General features: G+C 38.9%; 1 protein-coding gene across 2 annotated transcripts in view; it reads left to right on the top strand.

The window, feature by feature from the left end:
* Positions 1 to 3,544: 3,544 nt before the first annotated feature.
* LOC308407811 (uncharacterized protein) overlaps positions 3,545 to 25,448 on the top strand; it is a gene marked incomplete at its 3' end in the record, with an annotated part of 42,672 nt that continues 20,768 nt past the window's right edge. Inside the window, exons 1-3 of one of the 2 annotated variants that reach the window (XM_080899699.1) lie at positions 3,545 to 3,682; positions 18,710 to 18,822; positions 21,092 to 21,155. Of the gene's footprint in view, positions 3,683 to 5,237; positions 5,256 to 18,709; positions 18,823 to 21,091; positions 21,156 to 25,448 lie in introns of those variants that run through there. The other variant, XM_080899701.1, reaches the window with a different exon arrangement.

Below are 25,448 nucleotides of genomic sequence, written 5' to 3'. Positions count from 1 at the left end.
CTCTGACATCGTCTTATCAATCGTTAGCTTACTGAGCAAACATGACAAGTGAAATCTCCCACAGCTTAAACATGTGAGAGGTTGATCGCGCAGAGAATCGCTGAGCTTATGTGAGTGCGTGTGTAAAAGCAGCAGGATTTATATTTGACTACAATGACCTGGATGACTGAGAACCTTCACAGACAGATATATATTTTAGTTCTGCTGAGCCAAATAAGACAGGTCAGGGTGAAGAAGTGACAGCCAAAGAAAAGCTTACCACAAAACGGAAAAGTTATGACAAATCAGTCTATAAGGCAAAAAGAAAGTGCAGCTTTATGGTTTCATGGACAAAAGAATTTCTGTGGCTGCAATATGACGAGCTAAATAACCAGGGGTGCACATAAGTGGTCCGCAGGTGCGCATTCGCTGTCAAAATAAAAAACACGCACAAGGGTTAGGGTTAAATTTAAAAACTGTACTTTTGAGTTAAAATATATATTTATAATTTTAATAAATGACAAATTAAAAAGGCATGAACATTTTTTTGTATCGAAAAAATATCGAACCGTGACACCAAAGTATCGAACCGAACCGTGAATTTTGTGTATCGTTGCACCCCTAATATATATATATATATATATATATATATATATATATATATATATATATATATATATATATATATATAAACAAGAGTACGCAACACTTGTGTCAGTGGATCTCCAACTTCCTAACTGGCAGACCACAGGCAGTAAGGATGGGCGGACATGTCTCAGCCTCCACCACTCTCAGCACTGGAGCCCCCCAGGGGTGTGTTCTGAGCCCCCTGCTGTACTCTTTGTACACATATGACTGTGTGGCCACTACCAGCTCCACCACCATCATCAAGTTTGCTGACGACACCGTCGTGGTGGGCCTGATCTCTGATAACAACTAGACGGCCTACCTGAAGGAGATTAGGAATCTGGAGAACTGGTGCCAGAGGAACTACCTCCTTCTAAACGTCAGTAAGACAAAGGAGCTGATAGTGGACTTCAGCACTAAGCAGGAGAGGAACTACCAGACCCCCGTCATCAACGAGTGCCCAGTGGAGAGAGTGGACAGCTTCAAATACCTCGGAGTTCACATCACGCAGGACCTGTCATGGTCCTGTCACATCAACACCGTGGTGAAAAAGGCCCGACAGCGTCTCTACCACCTCAGACGCTTGAGAGACTTCCAACTGCCCTCCAAGGTGCTCAGGAACTTTTACTCGTGCACCATAGAGAGCATCCTGGCGGGAAACATCTTAACCTGGTTCGGGAACAGCACCATGCAGGACAGACGAGCTCTACAGAGGGTTGTGCGGTCAGCTGAGCGCACCATCCGCTCCAAGTTCCCTGACCTGCACTCAATCTACAGCAGGCGGTGCCGGACCAAGGCCAGGAAGATCGTGAAGGACCTCAGCCATCCCAACAACAGACTGTTCTCTCTGTTGAGGTCAGGAAAGCGATTCCGCTCCCTGAAGACCAACACAGAGAGACTGAGGAGGAGCTTCTTCCCGCAGGCGATACGGTCTCTCAATCACACCACCACACAGTACTGACCCACACATATGGTTCTTACACACACACTGGACTTTCTGGACTTTGGTTTTGCACAACACTGGTCACTATATTTCTGGTTAATACTTGTACAGCTGCTGTTATTGTGTATATATTTATTTATATTTAGATTTCTTCATACATTCTTATATAGTTCTATATTGTGTATTGTGTATTTTGTTGTACAGTTATTTTATTTTCAACTTTAATTTATATATTTATCTTTATCTTATTCTTCCCAGTTAAATTTACCCTTCATTCTAATTTGTGTTGTACAGTTATTTCATTTTTAACCTTAATTTATATTTTATTCCTTCCTAGTTAAATTTACCCTTTTTAATTTTTCATATTTATTTCCTTTCTTATTCATAGCCTTTTCCTTTTTTGTTTTCTTTAGGTCACGAGCAGTTGTCCAAGTTTTCCACTACATATCGTACTGTGTATGACTGTGTACGTGACAAATAAAATTTGAATTTGAATTTGATTTATCTGAAAAAAATCAAAATACTTTTTTTCCCCTGGGTCCATATATACAGTGGCTTGCAAAAGTATTCGGCCCCCTTGAACTTTTCCACATTTGTCACATTACAGCCACAAACATGAATCAATTTTATTGGAATTCCACATGAAAGACCAATACAAAGTGGTGTACACGAGAGAAGTGGAACGAAAATCATCAATGATTCCAAACATTTTTTACAAATAAATAACTGCAAAGTGGGGTGTGCGTAATTATTCAGCCCCCTGAGTCAATACTTTGTAGAACCACCTTTTGTTGCAATTACAGCTGCCAGTCTTTTAGGGTATGTCTCTACCAGCTTTCCACATCTAGAGACTGAAATTCTTGCCCATTCTTCTTTGCAAAACAGCTCCACAGCTGCCCTTTGACGGCCTCAGTGGTTGTCTAAGAGAATATTAGGAGCAACAACACCATGAAGTCCAAAGAAATCACCAGACAGGTCAGGGATAAAGTTAGTGAGAAATTTAAAGCAGGCTTAGGCTACAAAAAGATTTCCCAAGCCTTGAAAATCCCACAGAGCACTGTTCAAGCGATCATTCAGAAATGGAAGGAGTATGGCACAACTGTAAACCTACCAAGACAAGGCCGTCCACCTAAACTCACAGGCCGAACAAGGAGAGCGCTGATCAGAAATGCAGCCAAGAGGCCCATGGTGACTCTGGACGAGCTGCAGAGATCTACAGCTCAGGTGGGGGAATCTGTCCATAGGACAACTATTAGTCGTGCACTGCACAAAGTTGGCCTTTATGGAACAGTGGCAAGAAGAAAGCCCTTGTTAACAGAAAACAATAAGAAGTCCTGTTTGCAGTTTGCCACAAGCCATGTGGGGGACACAGCAAACATGTGGAAGAAGGTGCTCTGGTCAGATGAGACCAAAATGGAACTTTTTGGCCAAAATACAAAACGCTATGTGTGGCAGAAAACTAACACTGCACATCACTCTGAACACACCATCCCCACTGTCAAATATGGTGGTGGCAGCATCATGTTCTGGGGGTGCTTCTCTTCAGCAGGGACAGGGAAGCTGGTCAGAGTTGATGGGAAGATGGATGGAGCCAAATACAGGGCAATCTTGGAAGAAAACCTCTTGGAGTCTGCAAAAGACTTGAGACTGGGGCGGAGGTTCACCTTCCAGCAGGACAAGGACCTTAAACATAAATCCAGGGCAACAATGAAATGGTTTAAAACAAAACATATCCATGTGTTAGAATGGCCCAGTCAAAGTTCAGATCTAAATCCAATCGAGAATCTGTGGCAAGATCTGAAAACTGCTGTTCACAAACGCTGTCCATCTAATCTGACTGAGCTGGAGCTGTTTTGCAAAGAAGAATGGGCAATGATTTCAGTCTCTAGATGTGCAAAGCTGGTAGAGTGTAACCACGGTAACTTCTGACCCCACTTCCGCCAGTCCCTTTATTGTGGCGGGAATGAATCCTGTATAAGTTCCGGGTCAATCAGCTGCGTCTCCCTGCTCCTCTGCCTGCTGTTGTCCCTGTGGTTGGCGTACTTGTGAGATATCGACAAATTTTACACTACAGACCAGTTGACAGCGTGCAATAACCATTCATCTTTACACTACCTCACAATCGACTCAACGGTGAGTTATTTGTTTCTTTTGTTTTGTCACAATTAATGAACATGCGGAGCCGCGATCGCGCATCCTAAAACGCCGGTAAGCTAATGCTAGGCTAGCGACAGTAAGTGCAATTACTAGTTTTATTTATTGAATATTGTTGTTTTTGTTTATTCCATTATGGCCGAATGTTGACTTAACGTATCTAGAGTTGAACGAGTCATTTGAATTTTGTAGTTTTGTCCGTTTTGGATGTTTTTTTTGTTACTTTTCTGATGAAATGCCAAAACGGCCTATGAGATTTTGCATAGTTAAATTCCATTGAGATTATTGAATCTGTTGCGCAACACCTGTGGTTAAATGAGTTTTGTAAATATATTTGGTTAACTTTGGATAATGTTTATTAGCTTTATTGCTGATATACTTTGATGGGACCCATAAGAATGTTTTTCTATAATAGTATTTTGAATGAAATTCATTATAAGAGATGATGGTTTATTGATTTTTGTGTGAAACATGGCATTAATTACTTGTCTTTGTTATTTATGGATTTATTTTGTCACAGCAGTAGAATGCTGTTTCATTTTCTTCAGTGAATGATAATTTATGTTTTTGACCTTGTTTAGGTCAGGTTTTTTTTTTCTCTCCCGCGATCAGCCCTGATCAGCGCGAGATGGCGAGCCACCCGACCACCGCTACGTTGCGGTAGGAATCGTAAACCTATGGACTGAATTAAACTGTTGACACATGACCTATCACAGGTCTATGGAACTAAACAAAATCTCATACTGGACTACACCTCATCCCACCTCCTTTTGGAACCTAATAAGCTGTTTTGTATTGTCAACATTATTTTTGTTTGTGATATATATGCATATTTATTTATTTTTTGTACATCTGTCTATACATGTCTCATAACAAACATAATATATATATTTTGAGCTCTACTTTGGTTTCCTGTGTTTTATTCACACACTCAGTGTGTGTGTGTGTGCTGTTTGTGTGTGCTGTGTGTGTGCTGTGTGTGTGCGCTGTGTGTGCGCTGTGTGTGTGCGCTGTGTGTGCGCTGTGTGTGTGCGCTGTGTGTGTGTGCGCTGTGTGCGCTGTGTGTGTGCGCTGCGTGCGCTGTGTGTGTGTGTGTGCTGTGTGTGTGTGTGTGTGTGCGCTGTGTGTGTGCTGTGTGTGTGTGTGTGTGTGTGTGTGTGCGCTGTTTGTGTGTGTGTGTGTGGCAGTCAAATGCATTCCAAACAATCTCACTAGGGCTATAGTTCTTGAGACCAGCAGGTTGGGGGTTTTTATATTGTTTTATCTTTTTTTTTTTTTTTTTTTTTTTTCCTGTTTGTTTTCAGCAGATCACAGGGCAGCACTCTTGGCAAAAACAAGAGTACGCAAAATCTGCTTCTAAATCAATAAAGGCAGGTGTACTGATGTGACTGTGTTAGGAAGGTCATGTAGTTCTCACCTGGAGTCTTTTCTTATAAACTGCAAACCTTTTAGTTTAAGGAGCTTGGAAAGAAAAGTGGTTGGACTTCTTTAAGTTTCTTCAAGACGTTTCTCCTCTCATTGGATAAGCTTCGTCAGTTCTTCAGATTCCCAGGTATTTAAGCTCTACTGGGAGTTGTCCCTTAAGAGAGTCGTTCATGTGCCTCATCACATGAGTCAAGGTGTGATTATATATAAGGCCCTGTCATGACAATGACTGATGTATATTGCATATACTGCCTATTTTTTTTAAAACAATTCATTGCATGCACAAGACGAAATTGAACCGCAGTCGAATTCCTGTTTCGACACTTGCAGTTGGGATGTAAAGTGAAATGATTAGTAAGAGTTTGGCAAAAATAAAGATGATTCTGATCCAGTTCTGATTGTGATACAGCTTCTTCAAAGTCAAACACTCCTAAAGAACCTTAACGTGTGTTCTGCTGGAGTGTAATGTTGTGAGTACCATGCAAGTAACTGCTGTCTTAATGAATTTCTTTTAAACAGAGATGTTGTCCCTCTCTTATATTTCTAAGCCAAAGCAGTTTGCTCCTATGTTCTGATTCTGAGTCTGCACCCAACAGCTGATTCTGGGCACACATTAACATTAATGGAACCTACATCAGTGCCCAGAGGCATTGCGCTTGGTTCTAATCAAAACTGCTGTTGACTATTGATTTTCTGAGACTGTTCATGCTAATGAAGTCTGCAGGAGAGAGTACTCTTGCTTCTTTTTTCCTGGGACTGTCTTTTTTTCATCAAACTGGTGATTTTCTTTCCTTGTCTAAAGAGGCTCTTAAATATCTTGGTGTTTTTTATTTTTTTTTTTTATTTAAAAAATTTTTTTTTTTTTTCTTTAAACTATTCATGTATTCAGTATCCATGAACTGTCTACTCTTTAAAACACTAAGATGTTACTGATTAATGTACTAAAAATAGGGGTAGTTTTCTGGTTACCAATGCAAATGTAAACAACTAACGTTTTCAAATACATTTAGGTCATGAGAAACTTGTCTTATCTTTTTAAAAATGAACTGAATATTGTCACTAACACAACATCTAGATAAAGTCATACATTTACATCTAAGTTTGGTGACAGGCATTCTACTCTTCAAATCTCCACCAGCTTTTCAGGCAACCAGAACTTTTTTGCTGTCAGGTGTTACTGATTAACCAGCAAGTTGTGAATGCCCAGAGGCCCAAATAAATAAGTTCAGAATGCAATGCGAAGACATAGACATATTTTTAAAGGCCCTGTTGCTGATCCACAATGACTAAACAGAAAAATTATATGATGATGTATTGTCCCTTTTGGGTTACCAGTTACATGGAAATGTATCATCATTACAAATGACTGCTAAACTGTGAAATGTTTGAGTCGTTTGCTTGTTAATATTGCTGAAATCTGAGGTGATCATGTGACTTCTTAAAGTTTATCCTTTTTTTTTTTTTTTTTTTTTTTTTTAACAGGAAGATTGATGACCAACTGGCTATCAATGGAAACACAATTGCACTAGTAATTAGCAGGAATAGAGTGAGCCATAGTACCACTAATCAAAACACAGTGGGACTCTCTTTTAATTAAACACAAACAACCCTGTTGTTTAAAAACTATAAATAAGTGCTTCAGCCTAGGAATAGCATTAAAGTTACTAATGAAAGTCAGATTGTTTTTGACGTCTCAGAAAAATGTGTAAACATTTCTCAGGAAAAAACACTGACATCCTCCATGCCAACAAGCGTAGTCTCTCTCAACCAAAAATAAGAAATATGAAGAAAAGTACTGTGTTCTGCGTACATTTCAACTTAAATGTTGATTTTAGATAAGAGAATATTCCTGTTGAAATTGTTTTTTCATTATTTATTTACCATTTATGATTTTAGTTAATATCAATTCAGTAATTCACAATAGAAAATAATCATTTGTTGCATTTCATTTCACAAAGTCAGGAAAGGAATATTGAAGTCTAGACTGCTCTAATTTCCAATTCAGTTAAATTCAATTTTATTTCATTTTATCGACTGGAAAAAGACTGCACAAAGCAAACAGCAAAAAGTAATTATTTATTTATGGTTAAATCCAAAAACAAAAAGATGTATACAGAAAATATAAGCTAGGCACAGCTGTGTCTGCAGGATGGATGCATAAAATTAGAGTTTCAGTGATTAGTATTGCTGTAATGTAGCTGTTTTCTTCTCCTTTCTGTATTACATTATGTTACGCTCCAGTAAACTGTTTTAATCTCTCACCCTCTTTCTATTTAATATCTAATACACACGAAAGAAAGTCTTCATTGGGGTGTACGTTTCTAAATAAATAAATACACCATAAAAACTAGAATCACATTGATCTGTAATCATGCAGTGTTGAAATTATTCCAGGAAAGCCACTGTTATGATGAATTTATGACTTTGAATTTTTTATTCTCAGCAATGTATTTATTGTCCATAAAAACAGGCTTCCATCTTAATCTAAAAAAATGTTAATGTGGCAGACTTTAAAAGCCAGAGGCTCATGTATCACTATGCAGGTCATCAAACATGCTCTGCATGAGGAATATGACTGTTCATAATCCACTTTAACATTATAGACTAATACTAATTTTCTATGAGCCATCCACATTTCATCACACATCCCTTATCATGTTTGTTTTCTTCAGTGCCTGTGTATTGCCATTATACATTAAGGAACACTAGAATTAAGGCCTTTAGGTCTTGGATTATTGATAGTTGATGCAAAGACACGACTTCAAACACCCAGGAAACGATGAAAGAAAAGCTAAAGTTTCCTGCTTGTCTATCATCACAGTATCAGACTGCTTGCTGTTTAATTTACTAAGCATCCTACTTCTCATGTAAATGTCAGATATCCTTCATGCCACTACTACTTATTTCCAACGTATATGGTACAAGGTATTTGGCATTGAGGGGATGGAAAATTTTGATGAAAAACACGAAACCATAACCTGTGTTATTAAAATATGTAATATCCCTTTTGTAAGCGTTAAGCTAAGTCTTTAACATTTAATTTCAAATAAATAGATTTAATGAAATGAGTTTTATACTAAATATTGATAATAAAAAAAAAATATAAGAAAAAAATTGAAAAACAAAATCTATGCCAAAATACAGAAGCAGTGTCTGATGCATGTTGAATAGAATAGAATAGAATAGAATTCAACTTTATTGTCATTGCACATGCACAGGTACAGGGCAACGAAATGCAGTGAACAACCTTTAGCAACAATAACTTGAAGCAATCATGTTCTGTATAACTTTATTAGTCTCTCACGTCACTGTGGAGGAATTCTGCCTACTCTTGTTTGCAGAGCTGTTTCGACAGAGCTCTTTTAAGGTCCTGACACATCATGTCAATTGGGTTGAGGTCTGGACTTTGAAACACCTTTACTTTTTTTTTTTTTTTTTTTTTTTTTTTTTTTTAAAGCAGTTCAGTTGTAGAGTTTCTGGTGTGCTTTGGATCAGAACTCAATTTGGACCAAGGTTTAGCTCTTAGACAGATGGCCTTATCAATGGTTTGAGAATACTTTGGTATGCAGATAAATTTGTGGCTAACTTAATGACTGCAAGCTTCCCAAGTCCTGTGGATGCAATGTGCTGATATTCTGTCTTTCATTCTTGCTAAAAAGGACACTGTGCATTATGGCCAAACATTTCCCCATCTGGTCCTGTCCAAATACACCATTCTGCGAGTGGTTTGTTCAGATATAAACCTAAGCCCTTTTCCTTTTCAGAGGAAAAAATATTTTCCTGGCAACTCTTCCAAATATCCTGTACTTATACAATCCTCTCCTGATAAGAATAGCAACTGTGTTGAATGTTTTCCACTTGTGAGTAGCCTTTCACACTGTAGAATGATGGATTTCAAATTGTCTGGAAATGGCCTTATAGCAACCCAGTATCATGACAAAATGTGTAATAGACACGCATGTCCACCGTGTCCATTTCACACTTTGCCTCTCCAAAACATGGAATGGACACATATGAAGAAGTTGCTTAACTGCATGCAGAATTTGCATTACCAGCATGGGGAGATAGTATAGTTAAAATCCACAAAGTCTGTAATGAGCAAAAAATGTATGAAGTACATTCCATGGTCCTTAATCGCTGTGAATGATTTAAGCTAGGCAGCTAATATGTATTTACAAGTAAATGTGCTAATTATATCTGATTAAATTCTTTCCAGTGATTATTTTCATGTGGGCTTGAAATAAAATATCTCCCTCTGCTGTTACTGCAGCTTCCTGCAACTTCTGCATGTGTGTACATTTCACATTTTGGATAGGTAAAGCATGAAATGGACACACCTGCATGTCTTTTACACGTTTTGCTTATAGATCTTCAGTACAGTGGGCAGCAATACTTGCTTCTCTAAGATCCTTCTTCACAGTGTATAGATGTTACAGTAACTGGAGGAACTCAAACGCAGGACTCCTTTGCTCAAAGGAAGAACAGAGGGTTTATTCACAAACACCAGGTGAAATGTGTGACAGTGACAAAATGCTAAATACAAGGGTGCGGGGATCAGGGCTCCAGGGAATCCACAGGGAAAAGCAGGGGGACACTCTCACTCCTCTTCAGTCTCTCTTGGTATCTCACCAGTCTCTCCCTCCTCTCTCGCACCAGGATCGCTGTAGGGAACAAGGGCAGGTCCAGGGTGTCTGTATACAGGGAAACAATGTGTTAACGCAAGAAGCAAAACCACGGGAACTAGACTGCAAGGTCCTAGCCAGGATTTCACTGACACAGGTCAAGCAAAGATTCAGCGAAGATCAGTCTCGCTTCTTCCCTTTAGTAGAGGCCAGTGAATGAGACGCAGGTGTTGATCATCTCCCAGGTATGTAGGCCAAAGGTGGGAGCCCACAATGAACTCTGCCCAGGCGACAGAGGGAGAGAGAGGAAGAGAGGAAAAAGAGAAAACAAAGCAGAATTTCTCAGGCAGATCTGTTGGACCGTGACAATAGATGGATATAGATAGATATACATATATAGCTTATGTCTTAATGTGCACTTTTTTAAAGGGACTTTTTTTTCACATTTTCACATCAGTCCCTAAGGCTCTCAGTATTCACCTTATGCCTTTTAACATCCTCAACCGCGAGCAATCAACTTGCTCGTGGTTGAAGTAATTTTACCTTTTATAGCTCGATATTCTGCCCACACTACCACCTAAAAGTGGCAGAAAAGTAAAAGACCTTGCTGATGACTTGTCCAAAAATGGAATTGGGAAAGGGGAAACGACAAAGGACAGGAATAATATGATGAAAATAGATGGGCTAATGCAGGTAGGAATGTAAATGACATAACATAGGCAGAGTTTAAAGAAAAAGAACATAATGTCAAGTTGTATTTTTGTTCAGTTTTTTCTTTGTTGTTTTCTTTTAGGGGTGTACGGTAGAGTTTGCTCCTGAGTGGTTTCCTAGAAAAGCCATGCATATAAGCTTTGACGATGTAGGAGTTTATGGTTTATCAAGTCTTTTGAAGAGTGTCCTTTTAATTCTGAACCATTAATGGAAAATGGTAATTTGTTAAAAAGAATAAATGCACCACAGTATGTGTGAGACCTTGGGAAAGCTGCAGGCATCTGAAACATACGATGTCTTAATGTGCAGTTATAATCCATTGCCAATTAATTTTGTACTTAAGGTGAAGAATCTATCTCACTTGCTCTCCCTGTTTTCATGTAGTAGTTAAATGGATTTTATTGACGTGGGAAAGGCAATGCAAGGGACAACAAATATTATATAAATATTATTAGTTCCTCATAGTGTGTGCGGCCAACCCATTTTAACGGTGTCTGTTAATATCATTTTGTCAGAGCCACTGACTCACTTAAACACAAGGTATCCTTGTGTATTACTTGACCCAACATATCTGTCATTCATAAACCTAACCAAGACGTTTTCAGTGAGTAAACCTAATCACTGACTTGCAGCTAAAGCAAAAAATACAATTTTCTTTTTTTTAAATTAAAGTGAAAATAAGGCAAAAAAGAGTAGCTCTTTTAGGTCTTAGTTACAAATTCATACAGACCAGCCATTTCAGTCAGTGCACACCGTAGCAACTTCTGCTCGCTAGGGAAAATTGTGTGTTTCTCAACTAGAACTACACATGATTGTTAAAGTTGCCCATAGTTTACATGCGAAACATCAGCTCCTCTCAAAACACTTTCTTCACTCTCTGAGCTGAGAACATGTAACTTCATATTAAAGGTTGGACCATTTGAAATGTGTTAGTTGCAGTGGTTAGATACTTGTGACATGTTGTCTAAATAGGGAGATGCGGGCTGATTCTAACAAAATGGTACTATGAACAACATAGTATGAACCAGGATAAGAACATCTTAGTATTTCTCACCAATGGACAATAAAGAAAGAAAAATGTGTACCACATAAATCTGAAATATTTCCAAAAAACAGGAAAAAGACCAAGGCTGAGTGTGGGCATACGGTCTGGAGGTACACAGAACCATGCACAGCAAGCTGGGATGCACTTTGTCCTGACACTTGTCTATCAAAGTCAGCTTTAACATTTTGAGTACTGCAAGCTTCTTTTTATGGGTCCTGGCTGTTCATAACCCATTTATCATTTTAGTATCTACTAACCTAAGTATTTAATACCCCACAAGACACTGGATCAAATTTGACCCACACTGTAAAAACTGTGACTAGAGGCTACTTAAAAAAGTTATGGCAACAAAGTGACACTTGAAATAATTAAGTAGATTTTAATTTCAAAAGATTTATGTAAAATGTAGAGAAAATGTTAATTAAATTCAAATAGAAAACAAAAGTAGATATTAATAGAATTAAACTGTAAATATGTGTTGGATTTAGGGTCAAAATCTCAAACTGAAGGTTTAAATTGCCCAACTTTACCAAAAAAAAAAAATTGATATGAAATAAGTCTCTGAGAAAAATTACTTTGAATTTACTAACTATCTGGCAAAGGTTTAGTAAAAACTTCCTAAAATATCCATTGCAAAGAAATGAAATCTTCTTGTTTTTTCAGTAAAACTCAAATTGGATTCAATAATTTTCCAAATAAACCTTAAAAATAATGACTGAATAATAAGAGAAAATGAAATGAATTTAACTTATTTTCTGAGTAAAATGAATCAATTTCACAAAGAAAACATCAAAACAGTAATGTGTTTTATTGTGGAAAATAAAACACAGTAATTTATAATATAACATTTTTCTGCTCGTATACACTGAATTCTTATCAATCTCCTGATCTCCTAAATACATTCCTCTGCTGTAAATTTGTTTTAGTGTCATAAACAGTTTATCACACAGCTTTGTGTACAGAGCAACAGCAACATAAAGGAACTGCATGAATGTAAACCAGTTTTGTAAAAAAGAAATTAATCTTTAGATTAGACTGTAATATCAACATGAACCTGAAATTTGAATATCCTTTACCGTTTCCTTTATCTCTGTTACTTATTTATGATTGACTAACAAAAGGTTTTGTTAGTCAATCTTTTGTTAAATTGAATCACTCAATATAACTGTAGAACAAAGTTTTTTCACTCATGTACATGGAATATCAATAATGTAAATCAACCTTTTATCCCAATTTGGATGTTTAACCTGAGAAAATCTAAGACACATGTAAGAGGAAGTAACATTTCTACAGCTACAGGACTGCACTTCTGTTAAATTTTAAAGTTGTTTTAAACTAATGTTTTATAGTAACATACACTATAAACAAAGAAAAGCTTCCCTAGTGATTCCTCCAATTTGTTGCCTTTCAAACAGAATATTCCTAAGAAACTTGTAGGTAATAAAAAACAAACATTAAAATGAAGAGCACAAATACAGCCTGACACATTGCAGGTCATTTGGGTAAGATATGAATAAGTTGAAATTAACTTGAAAACTGAAAAGATAGCTGCATCTAACAAAGACAAACCAAAGGTTTTCAGTGAGCTTACTTCCTTTTCATTCTTTCAGAGTCCTCGTTTAAGCCAATAACTTGTTCTTGAGGCTGTTCACTTTTGGTGAGAGCTTAGCACAATCCAGTTCAAGGAAAAGTTTCTGGAATACTTCCAAGGTGTATTTTAGCTCTTTGAGATAGGCAAGATCGACTGCATATGTCAATCCAACCAGCATTGCGCATGCTCTTGGAAAATTACCCAGAGCAGGCATAACTCTCACACCCTCCAGCACAATGCCAATGTCATCCTCCTCAGATCCAACAGCCTTGATTTTGTAGATTTTCATCCTCTGTTCAGAAAGATCTTGTGACACACCATCCTCATCAGCATCCTGAAACAACAAACACATGGGTTTTCTGACTGTAGTTGCACACATGAAATATTTCCTGGACACATCCTGTAGCTGAATGACAAATAAAACATGATAATGCCTCAAATTATTTGAAACTTGACAAACACATATGAATAACAAAAACAGAATAATGTTTCTACTTCAACACTTACACTGTACTCTTTGATCAGTTGATCAATGGACTCCCCAAGGGTACACCATCAAGCACTGAATAACCAGATTTCTGGTTATGTTATTGCTAGGATTGCTTGGTGACTGAAAATGAACAAGAATTCCAAAAATTATCATCAGATAAGTGACCATTTATTAAGACAAAACTGTGAGAATTGGCAGTATTAAAAAAAAAAAAACTGTTAAATATCAAATTATCATCACATGGAACATTATGTGCGATAATTAGCTGATGTTAATGCACATGCCTGGTTGCTGACAGTCAACACAAAGGTATTGTCAACACTATATACAGTGGGGCAAAAAAGTATTTAGTCAGCCACCGATTGTGCAAGTTCCCCCACCTAAAATGATGACAGAGGTCAGAAATTTGCACCAGAGGTACACTTCAACTGTGAGAGACAGAATGTGAAAAAAAAAATCCATGAATCCACATGGTAGGATTTGTAAAGAATTTATTCGTAAATCAGGGTGGAAAATAAGTATTTGGTCAATAACAAAAATACAACTCAATACTTTGTAACATAACCTTTGTTGGCAATAACAGAGGTCAAACGTTTACTATAGGTCTTTACCAGGTTTGCACACACAGTAGCTGGTATTTTGGCCCATTCCTCCATGCAGATCTTCTTGAGAGCAGTGATGTTTTGGGGCTGTCGCCGAGCAACACAGACTTTCAACTCCCGCCACAGATTTTCTATGGGGTTGAGGTCTGGAGACTGGCTAGGCCACTCCAGGACTTTCAAATGCTTCTTACGGAGCCACTCCTTTGTTGCCCGGGCGGTGTGTTTTGGATCATTGTCATGTTGGAAGACCCAGCCTCGTTTCATCTACAAAGTTCTCACTGATGGAAGGAGGTTTTGGCTCAAAATCTCACGATACATGGCCCCATTCATTCTGTCCTTAACACGGATCAGTCGTCCTGTCCCCTTGGCAGAAAAACAGCCCCATAGCATGATGTTTCCACCCCCATGCTTCACAGTAGGTATGGTGTTCTTGGGATGCAACTCAGTATTCTTCTTCCTCCAAACACGACGAGTTGAGTTTATACCAAAAAGTTCTACTTTGGTTTCATCTGACCACATGACATTCTCCCAATCCTCTGCTGTATCATCCATGTGCTCTCTGGCAAACTTCAGACGGGCCTGGACATGCACTGGCTTCAGCAGCGGAACACGTCTGGCACTGCGGGATTTGATTCCCTGCCGTTGAAGTGTGTTACTGATGGTGACCTTTGTTACTTTGGTCCCAGCTCTCTGCAGGTCATTCACCAGGTCCCCCCGTGTGGTTCTGGGATCTTTGCTCACCGTTCTCATGATCATTTTGACCCCACGGGATGAGATCTTGCGTGGAGCCCCAGATCGAGGGAGATTATCATCCATTTTCTGATGATTGCTCCCACAGTTGATTTTTTCACACCAAGCTGCTTGCCTAATGTAGATTCACTCTTCCCAGTCTGGTGCAGGTCTACAATACTTTTCCTGGTGTCCTTCAAAAGCTCTTTGGTCTTGGCCATGGCGGAGTTTGGAGTCTGACTGTTTGAGGCTGTGGACAGGTGTCTTTTATACAGATGAGTTCAAACAGGTGCCATTCATACAGGTAACGAGTGGGGGACAGAAAAGCTTCTTACAGAAGACGTTACAGGTCTGTGAGAGCCAGAGATTTTCCTTGTTTGAGGTGACCAAATACTTATTTTCCACCCTGATTTACGAATAAATTCTTTACAAATCCTACCATGTGGATTCATGGATTTTTTTTTCACATTCTGTCTCTCACAGTTGAAGTGTACCTCTGGTGCAAATTACTGACCTCTGTCATCATTTTAAGTGGGGGAACTTGCACAATCGGTGGCTGACTAAATACTTTTTTGCCCCACTGTAGGTAAAGACAATTCCAAGTTGTATGCTTAAACAAGTTGTATGCTTGTAAGCTTCAATCTTTAAATGTGTCGTTTTAGTAAATTACATTAATTTAGTCATTTAGTTTTTTATCTAATTTAGTTTGTTTGTCAGAAAGGGTTTTTCCTTCTTGGGACAAAACAAAAACCCAGCAATACCTGTATTACTTTTTATTTTTATTTTATTTTTTTTACTAAGAACAGACATGTATTTAAAATACAATTAAAACATGAAACCCATAATTTTGTTGTTAATTATATCAGTGGCGTCCTCTTGCACTGACAAAAACATGCAAACAAATTAGTGGAGCTGTGCACCATGCAAATGAAATTTGACAAAAAAATTCTTTAAATAAAATTCCAAGCTGAAATGTCTGTGGAAAATACCTTGGCTATGATAGCCTGCAACTTCAATCCCATGGCTCCCCCCTTGGAATGGAAAAGGGCTAACAGTTTGGGAGTGTACTCATCCAGCATGGACATGAATTTGGGTTCAAGGTGTACCAGGGTGATCCTGTAGAACTCATCCTGCAGCTGAATGACAAAAAAAACCATGATGCAGCCTCAAATTATTTGAAGTTTGAAAGATTACATTAAAAAAACCCAAAAGCCTACCTAAAATGAATTTGGAACTCACATGAGATGCCTCAAACAAAGCTGGCCATCTGGCTTTGATGTCTTCAATGCTGGGGGACAGGTTGACAATTTCATGTCGTCTATGTGCAAATGTTTTAGCCATTTTTTCTTTTATCACTTTGTTGTTGTCTCTTTTCTTGACTTCAGTAAGCAACTGAATTCTCTCTTCTTCTTGACTGTCCTCATCTTCACCTGCTGGATATGGCGGAAGGTAATTTACCTCTGCTTTCCGAGGCTTTTTCACTTTATTTGCAGACTTCTGGTCACCTGGACTCTTGTGTTTCATGGCATTGCATGTCAACTCAGGAACACCAAACCCTCTAAGTTTTGTACGATAATTGGCCATCTTGTATTTGATGCTTTGTTGCCAACCATAATAACCTGAGAAAGAGCCAGGTTCCTTGAGACAAGGGTATTTTGTCACAAGTGCCTCAGCAACATAACTAACCTGTGCACTTGAAGGATGGGCCGTAAATGTAAATATAGTTTCAGCCAACTTCTCAAGAATATCAGTCTTTACTTTGGAGGTGGGCAGAAGATTTCCATTCTTTTTATACTCCTCAGTGGCTCTTTCCAGGTACATCTCAGTTTCATATCCAAACTGTGGAATGGGAAACTGTTTCGGCCAGGGCTCACAACGTTCTGTGGTCTTCTGCCTTTTGAGAATAATGGTGTCCTGAGAAGAAGTAGTTGCAGCAGAGTCTGCATTGGATACAACTGACTCAGCATATGAGGAGTCATAGTCAGACAGTTGGCCAGAGGGGCCGCCAAAACTGTCATCAACCGGAGTCAAGCTTAGCATGACCGGGATGATGCCAACAACCTTCACAGTGTCTTTGTCTTTTATCTGGTCAGCTCTGTGAAGAGTGAAGTCTTCTTCCTCCTAGCGTTTTTCCCGCTCGGTTGCAGGGTCCGCTTTTCTGCAAAGTCGTCTCCACTTGGGTCGGTCAAGGGCGTCGGTCAGATCGGCTTCGATCTTCTTCACGTCGTCCTTGATTCGGTCCATCCATCTCCGCTTTGGTCTGCCTCTAGGTCGACGTCCTTGGGGGCTGAGCCGCAGTGCTGTTCTCACCACTGAGTTCTCATCGCTCCGTACCACATGTCCGTACCACCGCAGCCTCGCTTCTTGCATCTTATCTGTGATTGGCGCGATTCCCATCCTCTTTCTAACGTCGGCGTTCATGACGTGGTCCCATCGTGTCAGGCCTAGGCACCATCGCAGCATCCGCATTTCCATCGTGTGAAGGGCTTGTTCGTGCTTTGCGCTGACTGGCCAGCACTCGGATCCATAGAGGGCGACGGGGCGCACTACACTCTTGTAGATCTTTGACTTGAGGCGATTGGGCATTCTTCGGTCACACAGGACGCCGGTGACTTGGCGCTATTTCATCCACGCTGCGTTGATCCTGGCTCGTACATCTAGTAGGATATCGCTGTCACTGTGAAGAGTGAAGTAGTCCTGGAATTCTGGGTCAAAATACTGAAGACTGAAGTCATTTGAAATCCCAAAAGTATCCTTCACAACACTCTGCAGCTCCTCCAATGTTGGTGGGATCCCTGATGGAAGAACCAACTTCTCGATTTGGTCATCAATAATTACACGAAGCTTTGCCTCCATCTTGTTCAACCTAAAATAAAATGTAAATGGGCAGAGTTAAATTTCCCTTCAATTAAATAAAATTAGTTATTACTTTTCATTTATACAATAGTTGAGATATAAAACTATAAAACAAAAAGCACACTTCAACACACCAAATGTTGCAAATAACAAATACTTGGGAGATTTACATGTTATCAAGTTTTTGTTGTTGTCGTTTTGTTTTTTGTTTTTTACCTATTATTCACAGCAGATGTAACGTTTCAGGGTTACCAAGCGTTTTCTTCCCACATTGTAAGAAGCCAAGGGCCACATGTCACCAAGTTTCTGCTGCTCCAAAAGACTGATCTTGCCAGTGTCCTCCAGTTGAAAAGATCTCAGATGCTCTACATACCATGCAGCAAGTAACTTCACAATGAAATATACACAATTGTCCAAAACGACTATCTGTATTATCTCAGCAAAGTCTGGTAGTCCACATGTTGAACCATTAGACAGGATCATCCCAGCAGTGTATCTTGTTCCACTGTAGGTGACAGTGGTGGCAAGCTGCACACAAGTCAGAGATGGTGATCTTGCTCTCAAATCTGCCTGTATGTCTGGATGCAGCACATCTACAGGCATTCTGGATATTTTTGTGACAAGCAGGGCAGGTTTCACCTCTTTTGATTGCATGTGGTATGCCATCATCATTTGATGCCTTGTAGAAAGGGTCAGCAACACATTTTTGAAATTGTTAGTGTGTCTCACAACTTGCTTGAAAAATCTGTGTTTCGCCTCAAAGCACATTGTCCATACTCCAACCAATGGCCCATATTTTTCTATTAAAGCAGGGTAGTGCTCCAAAAAATGGTGTTTTGGTGTGAGCCTTTGATCAGGAAAAACTTCCAAATATCTGACACGATGGTCAGATATTTTAAATTAAAGGTAGGCAATACTTTGTGTTGTGTGAACAGGGGCAACCACTAACTCAACAATGTCCTTCAAAGTCAGAAGAAGTTGCCAAACAGGATCATTGTCACGGAGGAGCAGGGAGGACTCGGCGCAGACTGAAGTCTCAGAAAAACAGGTTTATTTACACACTCCAGGTGCACTATATACAGGTGAGGGAGAAGGGGGCCAGGGTTCCCAGGGGTGCAGAGCGGGGTCGGGAAAAGCGTCCAGAGTCTCCAAACCAAAACACGAGAAATCTGCATACAGAGAACAAGGGTTAGCACGGAACTTTTATGGACAGAGCTCAAAACTGGCTGAGGCTAAAGTAGCACTGACGAGCGTTATTCAATAGTCCAGCGGCGAGGTGCTCTCAGTCACTGCCTTAAGTAGCGGGAGCAAACAGGGTGAGGAGCCACAGGTGATTGCCTACAGGTGGTGGAGGCCGGGAGCTCACAATGAGCTCCGCCCAGGCAGAGAGAGAGGAGAGAGAGAAAAGACAAAACATAACATGTAGCCACACAGGGCCAGCCGAGCAGGCACGGGGACCGTGACAATCATCTTCAGGTACACGTAAACCAACAAGGAAAGGCAACAAACGTATTAGGGCCCAGTTTTCATGAGCATTTCCTCCTACAGTTTTGCGACCAGCAAAATTTGAAGGGATTGCTTGTGGACTGTTCAATTTGTCTGAGCCCTTATATGGAAAACATGTGACTATATTATTCAGTTCAGTCAAACTGAAGTAGTGCTTCTTCAAAAAAACTTGAAAACACAATGCTAACTCTCTTGGCACTATTCCCTCAAAAAGGTCATGAAGGACATCTGGTGGGTATCCAGACACAAAGTGTAAATTATTAAGTTGATCAGTTAATGGACATGACCGCTTTAAGCCAAAATAAGGCACTAAATTAGGATTTTCTTTGACAGCTTGTACGTGTAAAACATAGTCATCCTTTTTTCGAAGTGGGAAGACCCCAGACCGTACTTCTTATGTCTGGTACTCTGAAGAATGTCCAAGGCAGAATCTACAAACATATGGCCCGTTAAAACTTTCAACAAGCACCAAGGTTATCAGCTACAACACAGTGTAGGGCGCTGATAGGTTTGTAGCTTGAACCTATTCGCTGGAACGTTGAGGACAATATAATTACACTGCAAGCAAGACACGAAGTAGGCAAAGTTCTTCATGTTTCTCGTGCACGGGAGAGAACCGGACAAACGCCATTCCTTCGCTTGACCCCAGTTGCTCTCGTCCATTCTCCCGTAACACTGCTCTTTTATTGAGGTTACATGAATATGCATAGGTTCATTAACATATGACGTCTTCATACACACAAAGAGTACCTTGCGTGTGTGTGTGTGTGTGTGTGTGTGTGTGTGTGTGTGTGTGTGTGTGTGATTTGTGTGAGGTCAAGATGTGACCCTGTGAAGACTCCCCAAAGCTGGTGCCAGGAGTCTAGCGGGTCCATCTGAACAAAAGGCTCTTATACTTAGAGAGATATACGTGTGTTTGCTATACCATATACTGTATCAACAAAGAGAAGATAGGACCTCTCTTATGCTCCTAGGATGTGGGTGTGCATTCCACTCTAGAATGCACACCAAGCCTTTGCAGCCTGCTAAAGATCACAGTGCTATCACTACACAATTGATTATACACCTCTAAGCATATATGGTTAAATATTTCTAAGCATAAATGACAATCAACAATACAAAACCTAACAGGCGCCTTTAATATTTCTCCCTAAATATGAAATAAAAACCCCCTCCTGTTCAAGAGTGACAAGATCTTTCAAAAGTGGATCCAATACTACTTTGTATTCAAACTGTTTCACATCAACAAATTTGCAAAGTAAAGCTAGTTGTATTGATGTTAAGGCAGACTGTAATCTCGATGGCAAATTGGCCAAAACCCAATAAACTGCAGTTATTTTATGTTTTTTTCGAGAGGTTCCTAATGGGTTACACACCTCAAATTCATCAACATAAATTATTATAGAGAGTCTTGTTTCTTCTACAGCATAAAAGTCATTGTCCTTAAAACACGTACCATCAAAAATGGACTCAAAATGCCCTGTGCTACTTGAGCACCTCGAAAAGGCTTCCACTGCAATATCTTTGTTTTTCAGTACTTCTTGCAAAGTCTTTAGAACTGGTACATATTGAAAGCTCTTTTTTTTGTTCAGCATCAAGAATATATTCAATAGGATCCACAAACTGGAAATGCTCCTTAAAATACTTATTTCTCTTAAAAGCTGAACCAAGTGGCCCGCCTGCTCCAAGAGCTCTGCTAATGGGATGAGAGCTGCACAACTGTTCAGCCAAGTCCTTTATGATAGTGTGGTCAACTGTGCATTTGTTAGATTTCAGTGCTGAATCAATTATATTTTTAACCGCCTCCACAGATGCTGAAGAAGAAATATAGAAGAGATCTTCAACCAAAGCATTAATGCACCTCACTGAAACATTGTAAGTGCTTTCTAACTTGAGTAGAAGTAAGCCAAGTCCTTGAAGAACAGTACAAGATGCACTTTCTGGATCATCATCACTAGAGCATTCATCACTGTTGAGTTCAGGGACATCAGAATGGTCAGTGTTCTGACTAGGATGACTTTCCAAGACTTCTTTCTTAAAATCAGTTAAGGAACAACATGTATGTCTCCTGCCTTTGTGCTTTAGAAATGTATTGTATATATTTGTGCAAAAGTCACATCCATTAAAAACGCAAAATACAGTTTCGTGTCTCTTCAAGTGATTTCCTATATGCTGAAAATAGTCCTTCTGAGTAGAGCAAAAAGCAGTGCAAGCCAAACACTTAAATGCAGTGATCACTCCAGGCCTTGGACTCTCTTCAGCAGTATGGTATCTGGACAAATGTGTGCGAAGGGCTCCTTGTGTTTTAAATGTGCAAGGACAACTGCCATACAGACATGGCTGGTGCTGTCCACGACCAAATGTTGCGTGTTGTAATCTGTAATGACGTAGAAGATTCCCCTTTGTAGTAGAAAAAGATTTGCATATCTTACACTGCCATCCCATTTGCCAGGTCCTAAAGTGATGGAAAAATATATATCTAAGAATCTAAATAGTTTTTCATGACAAATGTAAGAGCATGGGTATCTATACACATTTGATGTTGAGATTATAGAGAAGAAGAAAAAAATCCTACAAATAATAAGCAATTATTTTCTACTTATTGTTTTTACAAAAACAAATAAGTTAGATTAAGTGGGGTCAACTTGGTAATTTTATGCCGCTTCAATTTCAAAACCATTAGTTTAATTTAATATAACATGTTATCACAACTTACTTTATAATGCACAGTCTACATGCTGATCAGGTGAATTTAAGTTGAGGGATCTTCCATTACCTGAAAGGAAAGCAACATTATCATTAATAGCAGTCTCCAAAATAAAAAATTTACACAAACATGTTTGTTAAAGACATGTTTAAATTAATGCTAACATTTTAAAGGTGAGGTTCCTATATAACACAAGGAAACTCTTTATTAGATTAAAAAGGGGATAGGCCCTGGTTTCTGTAGCAATTTGGTGACAGATCACAACGTGACATCTATATATAAGTCTAGATATCACAAATTTGTTAAACAGTAATAGGTAAAGTAATAAAATCTCTGACTAAAGATGTTTAAGATAATTCTACCCCCTTTTTTCAAAATTGCAAATGTGAGCACTTGATATGCAGTCATTCCAATAGATTAACACATTTCAAAACATATAAGGACGTTTACTGTTATTTTCTAATAATGATTCTACAAATTTTCTTGTGAGATATTTACTCTTAACAGTAAATATAAACACACTGACACGGACTTAACGCCTCTAAACGAACACAAACCTTTAGACAAACCTAAAAGGAGGACGCATTTGTCAGCTCAAAATAAATTTCTCCTCAAAATGCAAAATAAATTTCTCCTGCAAACTTTTTTTTTTACGTGCGCTCAGAATAGTGGCACAAAAATAACGCCATAAAGTCATGGGGCTCCGACAGCATGATGCGAAAAAACAGTTATGTCGCTGGACTGAGCCACTTTAGCTTCATTAACCACAACTGAAAACCACTGCATCGAGACAAAAGCTTCGAAAAACTGACTGTGGCTGACAAAATCCGGCACAAATGATTTAAACTAAATCACTCACAACTGAGCGCAAAACCTTTTCATGAACTTTTAAACGTGGATGAAAGACGTTAAAACTCATCGGAATATATCGTTGATATTTTTTAATACGGTAAAACATGTGGTTAGTTAAAGCTGTTCAGTAACACAGTCGTGAAGGCTTGGAAAGTGACCTTGTGCTAGCAGTCCACTAACTGTCATTTGTGTAAAAATATGATACTATCATTACAGTGATGATTATTAATAAAATTTTGACGTATCATACTGTTTAAAACCTTTACTCAAAACCGATATACGTTATTGTTTAAACCGTGTCTTATATTTGAACACATATATAAGACTCACATTCAAAGGCTTGTGTCGAAGTTAAAACTAAAACTAGGTTACTTTTTTAGAAACCAATCCTGTTTCTCCCTCCAAGTGAGAAAACATTTGATTCGTGCAACCTTTTTACCTTTATTGGATTATGGTGACCTGCTTTTTATGAATGCACCTGCCCATTACCTAAAGAAGTTGGATACTGTGTACCATTGTGCTTTACGTTTTATTACTGGCTATGAAAATCATGTACATCATTGTTCTTTGTATGCTGCTGCTAAATGTCCATCTTTGCATATTCGCAGACTCTCCCATTGGTTGATCTTTATCTATAAATCTCTCCTTGGGCTGGTTCCATCTTATTTATGTGTTTATATGTGTAAAAACCACAACCAATACAACCTTCGTTCGAACAAAATCATACAATTGATTGCTTTTAAATACGCTGCCCCTGCTTCCTGGAATAATCTGCAGAAGGAACTGAAATTATCAGAATTGGTTACCTTGGGAGAGTTTAAGTCTGTCTTAAAGGAAGGAGAGAACAGCTCTTTTACTCAGTGTGATTGTTTTTAATGTACTCTTAATTTGATCTGTTATTGTATATTTTACACATGTTTGTATGGGATATTGTATTTGTTTTAAATGTTATATACCTATGTGGTATGTGACTTTTGCTGATATGATGCCAGGTCTCTCTTGGAAATGAGATTTTTAATCTCAATGAGATTTTTTTACCTGGATAAATAAAGGATTAATAAAAATTAAGAAGTCTTACCTCTGACGAAATGGAGATGTCCACGCATGAAGCGCGTGTTTCCTGCACGTGGCACAAAGGATTATGGGCGGAAGTGTACAATGATTAAAATGAAAATGCTTTCATCAGTTAAATCTATTAGATTTCTTAAATTTTTTTGGTACTCAAACGATTTTTTTTAAAAATCTACTCAACAAACCATTGCTGAATTTACCCCAAACAAAACTGTGTAAATTTAAATAACTGAACATCTCAAAATTGTTGAACTTTGCTTAGATTTGATTAAAACTACTCATACACGTTTTTACTGAGTAATAATTACTATCACTCTCCTATTAGAGCACTTTTGCAAATATGCGATTGTCATGGTCCTGGGCCATGTGGGCCCAGTATTCTTAGTTTCTTGTATTTTTGTATTTCATTCCTTATTTAGGCCATGTTTCCTGAGTTGTCCTGTTGTGTTGTTCCCTAAGTGTTTTCCCTTCGTGACTCTTACCCCCTGTGTGCCCCTCTGTGTATTTTTGAGCCCTCGTCTCTCTTTGTGTTTGTTCCATGTTTCCCCTGACCCAGCGTTTCTAGTTCCTTGTGATGTTTGTAATATGGTACTTCTGTGATTTATTCTATGGCTTCTAGTTTTGATCCCTTGCCCTTCATGTCTCTCTGTGTCCCCTCTGTTCTGTGTAATTGTGTGTCTTTGCATGTTTGAGTTTGTTTTCTGTCCCTCTGCATTGTGCATTATGTTCTCATGGTTGGTCTTTTGTTACTCCCTCTAGTCTAGTTTCTTGTGTTCCAAGCTGAGTATTTCCCTCCGCGTATTTTGGTTCTTAGAGTCCTCTGCCTTATGGTTTGTCTCTGCGTTTCTTAGGCTACGTTCACACTGCAGGCGAAAGCGCATCAAATCCGATTTTTTTGACCCTATGCGACCCATATCCGATCATGGTATGACAGTGTGAATGGCACAAATCCGATATTTTCAAATCCGATCTGGGTCACTTTCGTATGTGGTACTGAATCCGATACATATCCGATGTTTTAGAAAGCGACTGCTGTTTGAACGGTCAAGTCGCATTAAATCCGCCTTTTACGTCACCGACACAAGACTGAAGCCAATTATCAGCGCCAGAGAAGCGCCCGAGAAGACATCGCGAACGCTTCCTGGCCATCCAGTGTAGATGTTAGTGAAACTGTTGGGAAGACAATGTGAACATTTTATTTGTACTGTAATCTGCAGATTCTGACAGAAATCTGCAGCTATCATTTGAAGCACCGCTCCTCTCTTAAACAGCAATAAGGATCATTATTAGGTTATTTACATTATTATGTAAATAACAAAATAACTTAAAGCAAAAATTGGGAAACGAAGTCCGAAGTCTGCATATTAAGGGCCATCAGTCAAACAATACTGTTGCTCTGGGTCTAAACAGAGCTCGTTGTGTGTGACATCTTCTTTTGCGCATGCGGGCCGCTTTGAGCGTTCACACTAGAGCGCGTTTGCTGTCGCATTTTATTTGTAGTGTGAACGAGCAGACAAAAAAATCGGATTTGATCAAAA

The sequence above is a fragment of the Rhamphochromis sp. 'chilingali' genome (genome assembly GCF_963969265.1).
Source record: "Rhamphochromis sp. 'chilingali' genome assembly, chromosome: 12".
NCBI lineage: Eukaryota > Metazoa > Chordata > Actinopteri > Cichliformes > Cichlidae > Rhamphochromis > Rhamphochromis sp. 'chilingali'.
The sequence above is the reverse complement of the archived record's forward strand: the minus strand, read 5'-3'. Positions and strand labels throughout refer to the sequence as shown.